Source organism: Oenanthe melanoleuca, chromosome 1A (assembly GCF_029582105.1).
Source record: "Oenanthe melanoleuca isolate GR-GAL-2019-014 chromosome 1A, OMel1.0, whole genome shotgun sequence".
NCBI lineage: Eukaryota > Metazoa > Chordata > Aves > Passeriformes > Muscicapidae > Oenanthe > Oenanthe melanoleuca.
In genome coordinates this window covers 61,349,712-61,364,559 of record NC_079334.1, presented here as the reverse complement: position 1 = coordinate 61,364,559, position 14,848 = coordinate 61,349,712, and the positions used below count along the sequence as shown (strand labels likewise).

General features: G+C 36.6%; 1 protein-coding gene across 1 annotated transcript in view; it reads left to right on the top strand.

Annotated features, from left to right (window-relative positions):
• SEMA3A (semaphorin 3A) overlaps positions 1-14,848 on the top strand; it is a 163,370-nt gene that overhangs the window by 82,221 nt on the left and 66,301 nt on the right. The gene's annotated exons all lie outside the window — the stretch shown is intronic.

The window sequence follows — 14,848 nt, the reverse complement described above, 5'->3', positions numbered from 1 at the left end:
TAAATAAGGAAATAGTTTAAAACAGATAATAGAAGATCGTAAAGAAAGCTGGAGATTTCAGTTGCTCACAAAAAGCCTGGCATTTTACTAATATGGAGTAATGACCTACTGACACATGACCCATTTGAATAAGAGGAATCAAATCCCAGTCCAGAATGATTTCTTTAGTGGAAAAGTTCCCAAATGAAGTGGGGTGTTTTTAAACTTACGCCTAGAATTTTTTTTTTTTTTTTTGTCTGATTAACCCTCCTAAAACTTTGAAAGAAACAAAATCAACATACTTTGGGACTAACTAGGATTTCAATTACTGCAAGAGTTAAGCTGGAGCAGTAGTTGAATAACTGTGGTGGGTCGCCCAAGCTTCCCTGCTTTTTTTCTCTTTTGAGGCTGATGCTTCTAAATCACTTAGTCTCCTCCAGGCTCACAAAGTCAAGTAAATTTCCAAAAAAAACGGTGTGATAAACTGCAACAGCAGCTGCAACTGCACCCAAACCCAAAGTCTTCATCTGAAAAGGAGAAATGATCTTGTAGTAGAAGACAGCTTTTTAAATGGAGGGAAAAAAAGGTTAGATTTGGAGGTTCATGCTTGATGTAAGGAAGATTTTAAATGTAGTAGCCATCTGGTAAGAAGTGAGATGAGATGTAAGAGGAAGCATAAATAGCTACCACTCTCATTGCATAGGTGAAGGAATGAAACGTAATACTGAATTTAATTGCAATAGCTAAACTTTCAGATTATTTCATTAAAAAGAGATTGCAATATTTTTTCAAGATATTTCAGTGAGCAGTTGAAGACAATGAATATGAAAACATATATTTGCTTTTAAAGTGTCTTTTAAAGCAGAATCTCTGATGCTCTGTCATCACAGACTACTTTTTGTTTTCTGTAGAGCTAGCATTAGGCTTTATGTGCCAATGTCAAATTAGAGCATTAATTACCTCTGCAGTTAAGTGTCCAGCAAGCTGATTTTATAAAAAGCAGTCTCAAAACCTCATTCAAAAGGAACTTGAGGAAATTATTACAATGTTTGCAGGGAGATTGCTCATATATGTGAAGTAAAACTGACACTGACAAGTTTCAGCCTTTAGATTCTTCAAAAGAACAACTTGATTTTGAGTTTTATAGGTTCTCAGTAGGTAACATCATAGGCAGGGCACTCTGAACAGCAAAAGGAGAAAGATTTGGGGTTGCTTATAGTGCCAGAGAACACAGGTCATGAAATTGAGGGAAAAAGACCGTGAGAAAGATGAATAGATGGCAGCAGGGAAATATGTTGGAGGATTGGAAATGTTCCATATTTTGCCCTTTCCTGATGTTAAGGCAGTTTATTCCCACAGACTTAGATTACGTCTTCTTTCAGAGGATAGAAATAATTTTACCTGATTTAATTCGCTTGAAACACTCAGTTCATATAGTCATCCAGCCTTATCCTTAGGCAATGTAGAGAATTCTGCATCTTCAGAAATAGTGCTTTTCCTTCACATCTACCATTGCTCTTGAGATGTTCATGACCATGAAATAAAAATAATAAAATAAAATGAGGCAGGCACTCAGAAGCACTGCATTTCAGAAAAGTTCTTGGGTATCGATTTATATTTCTCTGAACTAGAAAGAATAAAATTATACATATTGAATCCAAGAAGGGAACTCAGGAAGCAGTATGAAATTTCAGTTACAATTTAATTGTACAAGACTTGGGGTAAATTATTGTCCATCTTAAAACAATTTACACCAGCCATCTGAAAACAGCAAGGACTTAGGTATTCTGTCAAACTTAGATTTTAACATTCGTACTCTTGACATGTAAATGTACTTGAAATCTTTAGAGTTCTTCCACAGAAACTGTCACTTAAGACAGTAGATCGAATCCCCATGCTGAAGATCATATAAATAGCTAAAAACTGATGTGATGGCAAGGTAGACAGCAGTCAAAAGGTGGGAATGCAGCAGAAAGAAAAAAGCATATGGCCATTGTAAGAAAGCCTGGTCTGTTTGTGCCCTGTTCTTTTTACTTCATTTTCTGTTTGCAACTTGCAGTTATTAATTTTCTACCAGTAATCTTCTACTTTAGCTGCTCTGTAAGTGAGTATCCTCATCACAGTGCAATCTGTAGTAAATTAGTTTTTAACTTCTTATATTGGTTAAGAAGATTAACAGTGCAGAATTTAAAACCTGTGACCAAAATTTGATGAGACGACTTAAAATGAGTGACGTTTGAGATAGAAAGAGGCTTCTGAATAGCAACAGACAAAATCCAGACAGCAGGAAAATAAGGTTAGAACATTCTATCTGAAGCCATTTTACAAAAAAAAAAGAGAGGAAATGTGTGACATATGGTATCGAGTGAGGCACTTGAAGTCGAGTCTAAAATTGTTTAAAAAGACAGCTGTTAGTTTGCATGATTAAAAAGGGAAAGGAAGGATATTATGATACATCAAGAAGCAAGGAAGTTATGAAACCAGAGGTGGACTTGTTGGATGTTTGTTTGCTTTTCTTATCCAGTGGTTTCTAATGTTTTTATTAAATTTATCTTCAAATTCAACCTCCACCTCTATCTTCCGTTCTGTTTCTCCCAGTGACATCAGTGCTGGCTATTAACACAAAAACTGGGTGGATCAGTGAACCCTGAAACCAAATCAAAGAACAGTTTAGGGAGAGAGATAATTACATATCAGCTCTTCTTCCCTACAATATGTTTAAATAGATTAGATTATTTTAATAAGCATTTAATAAGCAAAGTGATGGCAACATTTAGAATAATATTGTCATGTGAATCTCTACTGGCTGTATATGAATCATAAAAGTCAGTGGAAAAAAACAACCAAATTTGTCTCTACAAAATGTTGTTGTATGCAGTATTTGATCATTATTCTAAGCTAAATGACTTATTTCTTTTAACTCTTTGTTTATGTGATAGTTTGGTTAATTAAATTGCTTTAGAGCAGGAAACCTGTGAGAGAGATTTTTTTTCTTCCGCTGCTAGCTCTTGTAAAACTCTTGTGAATAGAAAGCAAGTGGCAATTTGCATATGGCAATTTGTCCTTGCATGGGGAGCCCAACAGAGATATTCCTTGGGAAGCACAGGGAGACTAAAGGCTAACTGGGCACAAAAGCTGATGTACTCTCCCCAACACAAGTGGTCCTTACCAATTTTACTTGGCACATTGTGCATAGCTTTGCATGTGCTGAGTAAGCCCAGTTACCGTTTGCTTGACTGGGATTTGAGGCAGGACTGTATACTTTTGTTTATGGCACTGGGCAAGGCTCAGCAACTAGAACATTAGCTTTTTGCTTTGGCATAGATTTCCTGGCTAAATTACCTAATTTCTCTCCGCCTCATTTCATAAGAACAGTCCAATCTGTTCAGACCAAAGGCTCATTTAGCCCAGGACCTTGGTTCTCACCAGGTCCCATAATGAATGTCAGTGGAGGAGAATGAGTGGTGAGCAGGCAGCACTGCTTAGTGATATCGTCTCCCAGGCTCCAGCACTGCTTGTTCAGGGATTTCCTGAACCAGGGCTGGAATCTCTGTGTTTAATGCTTTTCAATGACTTGGTTCTGATAAATTAGAAATGAGCTCATATATCTTTTAAGTATCCACAACATCCCAAACCCTACAAATTGCAGCATGGGAGGAACATCCCTTTATTTTATTTTGAACCTTCTGCCTGCCAGTTTCTCATTTTGGAAAAAAACCTAAGAATACTCTTCTTTTCTTTTTATTTCCTTCAATGGGTATGTTTTCTGAGTTACAGGACTGTAACTTCATGCAGTACTGAAAATGCAGGAGTGTCATGCATTTAAAGAGGCATAAAGACACTGCTGGTTTTGTTCTTTATTTCATTCCTAAAAACTTGTATATGAAATTTGCTTTTACTGTCTGTTAGCGGGCCCTGACATCATTCATTAAAATAAAAATATAAAAAAATAATATTTTTAAAAAGTAGTCACAACTTTAAGACCTTGAATTTGATGTATAAAATATGTACTCCACTAGTGTTTCTAGGATTGATTTCTGTGAAAAGATACAGAAGGAAACCATGAGCACAGCTTTGCATAAAGTGCACAAGTTGTTCTGGTCTATTCTAGCTGAATAAAAACAATGAAACATGAGAGGAGAGTGCCCTGGCCTGAAAGGCTTCTGGGGAAGATTTTTAGTTACTGATATGAGAATAAAATGCCAATCTTGCAATTTAACTTCTCTGCTACCGCTAACACCTCCTGAAACAGGAAGGCAGCTGGGCTATTATATTTCAAATTCCATTTGTGTTGATTTTAATGCTTTCATACAAAAGGAATGGGGAAAGATGCACTTCCTACCCACACTTTTTCTGTGCATCTCTAAATGTACAGTGTGGCCCCAGTGGACTTTTCTGGCCTTGTGAGACTTGTCTTACAAGGGATCTCCAGCACCTTCCAAGATTTTGATCACTTTTCCTACAAGGCATTATCTCTGAGTTCTTCACCTTCAAGGGACTTACATTTCAGGAACCAGTTATGGTTGACAATGTTTCAAAACTATCTCCTGTTTCTCAAGGGGCCTGTAATCAGTGTTCAAATCTGAGCTAAACAAAGTTTCATCTCTAAAGAGAAGATAAGCTTAGCAGACTTCAGAAGGTGCCTCAAACAGCACAAACACCTTCTGCTGTTGAAATGTTTACATCTAAGGTGATACAAAACTGAGCAGCATTATCTTGCAGATGGTCTGAGAAGATTTTATTAAATAAATACAAAGGCATGTGTTTTTAACCTACCAATTAGGTCCAAAATTTCCAGATTCAAGGCTAAGTTAGAATAAGGAAACAGTCTAGTTGTAAAACTAAGTCAAGAAGCAACCAAATAATTTAGAAGTTATACCTATGCTGTGGATATGCCAAAAACATATGGATCCTTCTGATGATTTGTTCTTCTTGATAATCTTCAAAGCTGACTTTGTTCTTTAGTTTAGTTTGCTTTTACTGGGGTTGCACAAGCATTGCTGAGGAGGGAACCCAGATCATTGTCTAAAGTTGCCTTTGCTCATGAATAACAAATTAAAAGGATGATTTGGTACAGCAGGTGAAATGATCGATATTTCAGGTCTTATTATTTCTGTTTGTGGATGTATGTGTTTGTGTGTAATTATACATTCCAAGAATGAACAGCTACATGCAGTTAAACATTTAACATTTATCTGAATAAATGCAAATCAAACTTGCATTGTAAAACAAGTAATTGGTATGGACTAAGAACACATATGACTTTAATGATGACAAAAAGCAGAAGAGTAGTGGTACAGATGCAGGTTTAGAAATCGTATATTCATCAGTTCAAACCTTTTAAATTGGTGGTGATGGAGAACAACTGTTTCAATTCATAGTCATTTGGAAGGATTTGCTGTGACCTCGAGTTAACATGTAAACATGGCAAGGGATATGAGAAAGATTCCTCTGGCGTTCACTGAACTTGGAGGGAATCTTTCTGTGCCTTCAGTGGGCTCCATGCTGAAGCTCTGAGAGCAGGGCCAGGGAAGATGCCCATGAAGGTCTCAGGGATCACAGCACATCTGGGATGGCACCAGCCTGTGGTGTTCAGTGCTATGGTGCTTAACCCTGTGCAGAGCAGCAGAACACAGGTCCTGCATAACTCAGTTCAGGACCACGACTGCTCCTCACCATGTCTGTGATCCGGTGGTGGGGGGTGAAAAATGAGGTAATCTGAATGCCAGCTTTCTTTGTCAAAAAAAAAAAAAAAAAAAAGACAAATGAATGGCTGGTGTGTTTGTCAGTTTGTTTTCACCAACAAAGTCAAAGTTATGCTGTACTGAACCATACTAAGCTATACTGTGCTACACTACATCATACTATATAATGAGCCAGGATTTTGAGCCAAAGTTCTGCTAAATGAAAGGCTGCATTTCTTCTTCAAAAGTACAAATATCAGTAATTGGGTTACCTGGGTGGATGCTGATTAGCCCTGCTGACACTGTGCAATCCTATTTATAAATATACATAAATATATCTCATATCATATCGATATATGAGCTGAGTGTATCAAATATTCTTGCCAGTGTCACTGACTCTCTCCCCTTCTGGGGACTCCTGGGTGCTAGAAAAGCAGGAAAGATAATGAATAAAGAAGTGAATTGTAATGTACTTATTTCAGTCACCCTGAATCAAAACCACTTAAATCCATCTGTTACTGTGTCAGCGAAGTTTTTGTTGCACTGGGAAAAGAATATCAAACATTCTTGACTTTTTTAATAAAAAACCATCCCAACCAGTACAAGAAATGCACTGCTCTTAGATACAGTGCCATGAGGAATAATTGCAACTTGTCACAGAGAGAGGTTATAATTATGTCTACTGTTAGTTATGTCTCCATGTGCACAAAAGAAGTTACCTTTCCAAATCCATTGTTCTCTAATGCAATACCAGTTATTAAATTTTGACGATATTATTACTTGCTAATGAAGAAAAATGAAATGAGGCTGCAAAAAGGCTGGGTGCTGTAACACTGAAAGCATGTGGAGGGAACAAAGAGGAAAGAGTAGTGCTTGTTGCAGAGATTTCAGATCTAAGCTTTGCCTCAGGAAAAGCAAAATTGCCCAACGGGTCAGAATTTCAACTTCTGTATTCCAGACTTTGTTTATGTCTTTTAAAAAATCTGAATATGTATCAAACACTGGTTGAGATCTGACAATTCACAGGGACCTCTGCATGAAATGCTGCAAATAGATTGCAGTATCTTTGAGACAAAAACAAAGCTTTATAGTTGTTGCAGTAGTTGCCCCTTTGTTACTTTCACAAATTCTCTGAAATTATTTTAGAGAAAAAGAATTAACTGTATTTTTCTAGGCCTGCTCCTTGTTCTGTCAGTCATTTACAGTCAGATTTTTGAAGCCTTTAATTTAGGTCATGTGTTCATATTAGAGACTTCTTCCTGGGAATTAAAAGACAGATAGGATAAAAAGCAGTGCAGACATATGCCTTCATTTTCAGAAGTGACTAACAGCTCCAAGTATCAGAATTTTAAATTGCCCAAGAAAGTATTTGCTGAAAATCAGAGCCCTTGAGCAAGTTTTAAATTGGGTGCCCAACTTGTGAGTGTGCAAAATCACTTGGGAAATTAGAAAATCTTGGCCATATGCTTATATGTTAATGCCACTTGACTAAATCCTTTCTGTATGTTACTTCCCCAATTTGCAGTTGTTTTTGTGTTGCAAATAAGATATCCTTGACTCAGACATGAGAGTTCCCCAGGAAAACTGGAGAACCCTTCTCCTGTTAAACAGCACCCTAATTACAGAAGCAATTTTACAAACAATCCCCTGGGGGAAACATTTTTGTTCTCATCAGGAAGGCTCTTGAATAAAATAACACCTTTGCTAACTTCATTTATTTACAGCAGGACACAAGACTGAGGCTGGGTTAGATTTACTGCCATTACATCACTGATGCTCAGTAATTCATAAAACATTGGGTCTAGGAGTCAGCACTGCTGTTATTTCCTCTGATGCCTGACCTCACCACAGTCTAATAACATACAGGAAATCCAGAAGACAAAGGGGGAAAGAAATGGTCTTGAATGCTAAAAATAACCATAGAAAACTTGTACAATCATGTAATAGAGTATGGCCCAATAATTTATTTAACATAATAGTAGAACCTGCTAAAGCAATTAGAGTCTGTTCCAAATATTTTTAATGGAAAATATGTTGGGGGTAATAATAAGAACACTTAAAGAATGGAGACTTTTAGGTAATGTAGTTCAGTTACATGTACTGATTTTAGGTTTGTATATCTTATTTCTTACATATGCAGACCACTTAATAACTTGAGTAGAACAGACAGTCATTGTATGGTGGTTGTATTTCCAGAGGTCATCCTATATGAGCCAGACAGTCATCTTAGGTGATGTATTACACTTGACAACCCGGAAAGTTGCAATACAAAGGCATTCTAATTCTCAGTGTCCTCTGAGAATTGTTCAATATCCTTGATGGTATCTCGTGTCTGGTATGCCATTGGGATGACATTTTTGGTGTCTTTACTAATCAGTCAAGGTTAACATGTCATTTATGTTAACTGCATGTTTGGTTTGTTTTGAGTTGTTTTGTTTTTGCTAATCACTCCATATTTGCAAGAATTTCTAAAGCAATAAATAGTATAATGACACTAAAATGAAACGGATGTCTGCTCACTTGTTTTCTGTAGAATTAGAACATGTTATCCAAAATAGGCAGATCTTTAAAACTGGTGCAAAAAAGTAAGTGACATCATCAGGGAAAAACAAAACCAAACCCAAAAAGCTCTTGCAGGAAAGTCTGGTAAGTCTGGTGAATTTGGTTTGTGAAATATTGCAAAAGCAAGTTCACAAACATACATATCTTTTTTGAACAGCTGCTTAGTTTGACTGTGCCTGCCCTCCTTTTATTTACATATGTTGCACAGTGATTTGAAAGAGGCTATTATTCATATAAATACCAGTATTAGTATGCAGACTAGTATGTTCAGGTGTGAACAAGTCTTCACCATTTGACATTGACACTTGGTTTCTCTCCCAGTCAGAAGCAGAAGCACAAGTACTTACTGATCATGAGCTAGGAATAATGAATAGATTGAACCAGCTGTTCCTGAACAGACCAGTTGGCTGCTTTCCCTTCCATTAAATTCATTGGATTATAGATAGATAGATAGATAGATAGATAGATAGATAGATAGATAGATAGATAGATAGATAACATTTCCCCTTTTGTAAATGTGTAAATTAATAAATATTAATAGATTTAATTTCAGAAGAAGGCAAAGTTATGTGGGATGTTTCATAATTGACTGAAAGTTATTGAGAGGGTGAGTTGTCCAAATTCAGCCTAGGGAGTCAGGTTTTCAAAACTTGTCTACTGCATTTTTAAGCTTCTTTAGAAGACTACAAGCTAGGAAAACTTTCCAGCAGAGGTGATGTATAGGGATAAAAGAAGAAACAGAAACCAAGAGCCATGTTTTTCTTTCATTAATCTACAGAAATAAAGTGTGGAGCTGGTCATCCTCACAACACCTCTTTTATCTTCATATCAAAAGTAAGATTTTTCAGGCACCAGAATGTCAGTGACTATCTACAAGTGCAGGAGACAGAATATCTCTTGAGTCTGAAGAAGAGCACACAGATTTATGCAGAGAATGTTTGAGAGGTCTTGGGGTGATCAGGAAACTGAGCAAACTGCCTGAGGGAGGCACAGAGAGGTGGGCAGATCTTCATAGATCATGATCAGTTTTGCTGGTAAATATTCCTCCACTAAGTTCCTTCTCTGTGCCCTTTGGCACAGTACAGCACAGCCTTCCCAGAAAGTTTCAGTTCCAGCTCCTACAGAAGCTGGAATCCTTTCTTTGGGAACACCATTTCACTAAAGATCTGTCACTTAGAGTGATTTCCCATAGGATTTTAAAACTGATTTTCATAACTCAATTCTGCTAAGCCTCAAGTTGGAAAAACAAAATGTAATAGAGGTGTTGCAGAGCCCAGTGTCTTCCAGATGTGTGCAGGTAAAACCCTGTAGCACATGGAGCCTGAAGACTAAAAGTCAGAAGCCCACTGTGTGCACTTATTTCCTTTTCTCTTTTCTCTTTTCTCTTTTCTCTTTTCTCTTTTCTCTTTTCTCTTTTCTCTTTTCTCTTTTCTCTTTTCTCTTTTCTCTTTTCTCTTTTCTCTTTTTTTTCTTTTCTCTTTTCTCTTTTTTTTTTTTTTTTTCTTCTAATAATTAATGATTTAAAGGCAGTTGCATTATTGCTTCAATCACTTTTCACCTATTTCCCTAATGGTTACCACTTGCCTCAACATTTACATTTGTTTTAATATTTGTATTTTTTGCATAATTTCTCACATTATATTTATTTGCACTTGCACTTTTTTTTTTAAATCAAGCATTCCATGGGGACAAATTTAATAAAAGTTTCTCATTAAAAGTTCCATAACAGCTTGATTCCCAAACCTGAAACCAAAGTCCTCATATTTAACAGTTTTCATGACTCAATAGATTAAGTGTGAAATAGGAAATATAATAACAATAACAACATAGCCATATCCTGCACAGTTGTTTCACTTAAAATGATTCTTGAAAAGTAACATAATTCATAAATAAATCAATTCTCACAGAGTGAAATTTACTTTAAAGACTTGCTGAAATAGCTTTGATGTGACATTATAAAATGTGTGCACAGAAAGTAGTATGGGCAAGAGGCAAATCAAAAATTCACTGATATTAATATACTGGAAGGCAGGAGAAAAAAAAAAAAAAAAAAAAAAAAAAAAAAAAAAAAAAAAAGAGAGAAAAAAACCCCAAAGAGCACAAATCATCAAATTTCTGTTTTGCAGAGTCAGGTGTCTCCAGTCAGCTGCCTCTGCAGTGTTCATTTCAGAAAGATTAGCTCAGACCTAAATTAATGTGAAGGTTCCTCTGTGGTCAATGACAAGGTCTTGCCCTTGGGAAGTTCTGAGCTGCACTGACTCCTTGTTCAGAGGAGCCTGAAGCCTTCTGCTGTGACCAGAGCAGCAAATTCAGGCCCCCAGCTAATGATTCTATGTAGAGGGCATAAATCCAAACCTTAACAAGTCTGAAAGTTTTTCCCTTGAGTGGGAAGTGGAGCTTTGCTTTCTGTAGTTTCCAATACTGAGTAATACAGAGAACAAAATACTTCCATGCCAGCAACCTCTTACCATTTAAGAGATATTGCCACTTGCTTTAAAGTCCTCCAGTGCACAATGGATGTATTGTTATACTCCAGGCACTCTGGAAGTCTTTTGGAGCTATTTTTTCAGTAGTTTTTGGTCAGAGGTGTTACTTTTGGGGTTTGTCTATTTTTTTTTTTTTTTTTCCCCTTGATCAGTTTGCTTTATAAAATACTTCACCATAGCATAACAGAGTCTGTGTAAATAGCAAGGAGAATGTCAATATCAAAAATTTTCACAGCTAAGGTCAACTCTACCTTTTTATTAAACAAAGATTGTGATAGTTCCTAAGGCTCTTGGCACATTGCATTTCTGGACCATTCTTTGTTCAGCAGCTTCTTGTAGAAATCAGTCCCTGAAAGATACTCTGGAGATGTGCTCCTTTCTATTTATGGTTTGGGGGTTACAAGAGTAAGGATATGAATTCATTCCACTAGAATAGCTGGGGAGCTTCACTGCTATCATTCTATCCCTACTAATTTAAACCAGTGGTAACTCCCTAGTAGCTGTACACAGTCCATCAGCAAAATCTCTTCAGATTATTTGCTTGCACTGTATTTATTAATTATTGACTAGCAGTGGTTTCATTGCATTAGTCTCTGCAGTTCTGGCATGATTTCTGTGAGAATTGCCAGAAAAGTTTTGGAAAAAATCCTCCTGACATTCAGCAGTCAGCACTGTCCAGACTTGGGATGGTAGGTTGGTGCTTCCTCACTGGCCACATGTTCACCTGCCAGGCAGTAATACTAAAGATAAAATATATATTTACCAATAACAGCTAATGTAAGTTTATCTTTGTTATGTTGAGACAGTACTGGATGGGCTAGCAACAGGCAGACCTACAAAAAAATTGTTTAAGAAGTTATCATACTGGGTGTATATATATATATGTATGTATGAATAGGTATAGACTTGTTATGTTTATGTACATATAGCATTGTGTTTTATTGGCTCCCTGGCTGACTGAAGCTGGTCAATAGCAAGATATGAAATGTCTAGTCAGATGGCAATGTCTTGTCATCACTCAGTCTCATGCTATGGCACATTGTTGCAGATGTGTTTCAACTGAAAGTGAGACTCTGGAGCTGGAAGTGGCAGATCATGGGGGATAGCAACAATTTTTTCCTTCATTTCTAGGACTGAACTGTAGTTCTTTTTGGCTAAGTCTTGCCATCTATCACACTATCTGCTACAGGAAAACATGTGTTTTAAGGAGCCAGAAGCATTATCTCCTACCATGCAAGGCATTTACTAGGTGAAACTATTCATGTTATACTATGAGCCCTCAGTCAGTTGTTGTCTTTATGGGTTTGTGGAATTTCAAGACCTAAACAGTCTCATTTTCAGTGGTTTTACTATGGATTATAAAGAAGCATCAATGAGATATAAACTTAGTGTTTAATAACCCATAAAACATGCTACAGCAAGGTTTTAACTACAAGGATCTGTAAAAAAGGTTTGAAGTATATTGTAATGTCCTTTTGGGCTGCCAGTGCAACTGATGAAAGGGTTTCGACAATAAATTGAACTAATTACTGAGTTACAAAAGCCTTTCTTTGAATTTTTTTTCCTTTCTTTTTGCATTTCTAGAAACTTTTCTTCCACCTGGCAATCTTGCTTTGTCATGAATTCCTGTCCTTGATTCTGTAATAGCCCTCATAAAACTTTGCAGCATTGAGCATTTGTTTAAAACAGAGAGTTTTGCTGTTATGGCTCAGGCATTTGCTGACTCACTGCAGTACCATTCTTTGCTTTCAATTAACTGCAAAACCCAAGAAGCAGCAAAATTATTAACTGAACAGAATTTTTCTGAAAACAATGTGTATTCTTTCCATCTGACAGCTCTTGTCTGTAATACTGTGCAAAAGAGGGCCACACTCACATAGTCCAAAGACCCCCTAAATCTCTGAGCAGAACGTTTCCAGGCAGACTGATTAAATTTTGGTGGAAATGCTGCAGACAAGTGACTGGTGTGATCAAATACTTATCACAAGTCATATTGCTTCCTAGGCTTTTAAAATGGCGAGTGGTATGTAGAAAAGAGTTTATTCATCTGTTGCCTGTATGCTCTGTTGGTTTGTAGATAGATGTAGTTTGATTTCAGCACCCAAAATGCTGTTTGGGCAAGTTGCCCTGTTTGTGACAGGTTAGACTTCCTACAGCATGTTTATCAGAATTGCCTGGGGCCTCAGACTAACCATGATACATTTATTTGGCACTTAACAGTGATGTATTTATTGTCATTATTACTCACCCATAAATTTGGAAACTTACAGTACATGTCTCTTCATTGCTTTTTAACTGAAATGTGAAAACACTGTGGGATTTCCCTTTCAGGCCTCTTATTTCTAATGTTTTATACCAGAAACACAAAGAGAAGGGTAGATCATCTCTGACTTACATTGACCTGGGTCTCCACTTGTTCTTGCCTTCTGCACACCAATATCAGTAGAGTTACAGTGACATAAACCAGAAGAATGCAGTCAAAAATCAGATCCTTCCTACACCAAATCACTTTCCACATCTGTTTCCTATTTGTCTTATAATGACACGTGGGATTATTTTGGGAATATATTCTGCTTTAACTGTCATACAACTGACTCTGTAGCCTTATCAGATATCCATTGGTGTGCAGGTTGAGCAATAATAATCTACTAAGAAGAAATGCCAAGAAAACATAGATTTTTCAATAATAGCTTGTAGCATTAGTGCTACATTCTATTATTGCAGTTGGGATTTAGCATTCTCGTCAATTTACTACTTTTATTTATTGTACAAGATCTGGATATGGACCCTACCGTGGAATTCCAGAAATGTTGGATTATTTATTCATCTCTGGTTAGAAGGAGCAAAGTTAGAAAACTGGAGAGAAGCAATGAATGTGTCTGGATTATTAAGAACCAGAAAGAAAGACAACAATAAAGAGAGAAATGTAATACTGTGTCAGATACTGCAGATACAGGATGACTTTATAAACATAATCAGGCAGGCTACATGTACAAGAACATGCCTTAGGAGATTGAACTTGAATTCTGGGACCAAACTTCACGAAGCTGTGTCCAACTTTTTATTTTACAGTGCAGTAAGCCATGGATGGCTGTCCTAACAGTTCATTTTCCCTTCATGTTTTCCTTAGTGAATGGAAGGAAAGGTGAAATCCATCTCATGTTCTTTTGAAAGCATGTAATAAATGCAGAGAGATATGTGCTTGCTTGATGTAATTGAACAAGCCTGAAATAAAATCTGTAGCCTGTGACTTACAGAATCATGGACACAGTGGGTTTAAAATAAGACCATTTGGAATTATTGCTTGATCACTAGCTTGGCCCATGCCTGGATTCAGTGTGGATGAGCAATATAGAGAAGGCAGGGTGCCAAGGAGGATGCTGCTGCCAAGGTGGAGGTCGATTTCTTCTCTTTGGGGCTCCTTGGCTTAATTAGGTGTCAGTACAAATTAACCACAGTGCAGGTGGGGAATGGAAATTGCAGGTTTTGCTGAGGTCTTCACAAGTCTTCTGTGAATGTTGAAGACTTCTGTGCAAAAAGCATCTATTCTTCTAGTTTTATCCTCAATGGAAAAGGTAAGATAAACACACTATTCAAATTGATTGGCAGACTTGGTCCCCCAGTTAAAATTAATTAAATGTACTGAAAAGCCCATTGCTTTGGATTTATTTACCTTCATTTGACTTGGTGTTGACTGAGGCCCTTTTTAATCTTGGTTTATATTCCCCTATGACTTGCCCTCAGCCTGTATATTTTAAAAATTTAATCGCAAGGTACCGAATAGTAGTAATAATAATAATAATGATAATAATAATAATAATAATTTTTAAAAATATAACAATAGCAATAACAATAACAATAACAACAATTTAAGGATGTATATAAAATAGTAAGTTACTAACACTCAGACTAGGAAAAGCAGAATTTAGCTTCATGTTATATACTAATCTACAGTGGAGGCACATTTCAGAAAATAATAATAAAAAATAGATTTTATCTTTTTTCAGATAAAAGTTTCAAATTCCTGCTTCTTCAGTTACTATTACTCAGATGTATTCTCAGTGAAAGAAAAAATAATTCCATAAACCCATGACCATTAATATGAAAATAAATTATATGTGAAGTGGAACAGAAGAG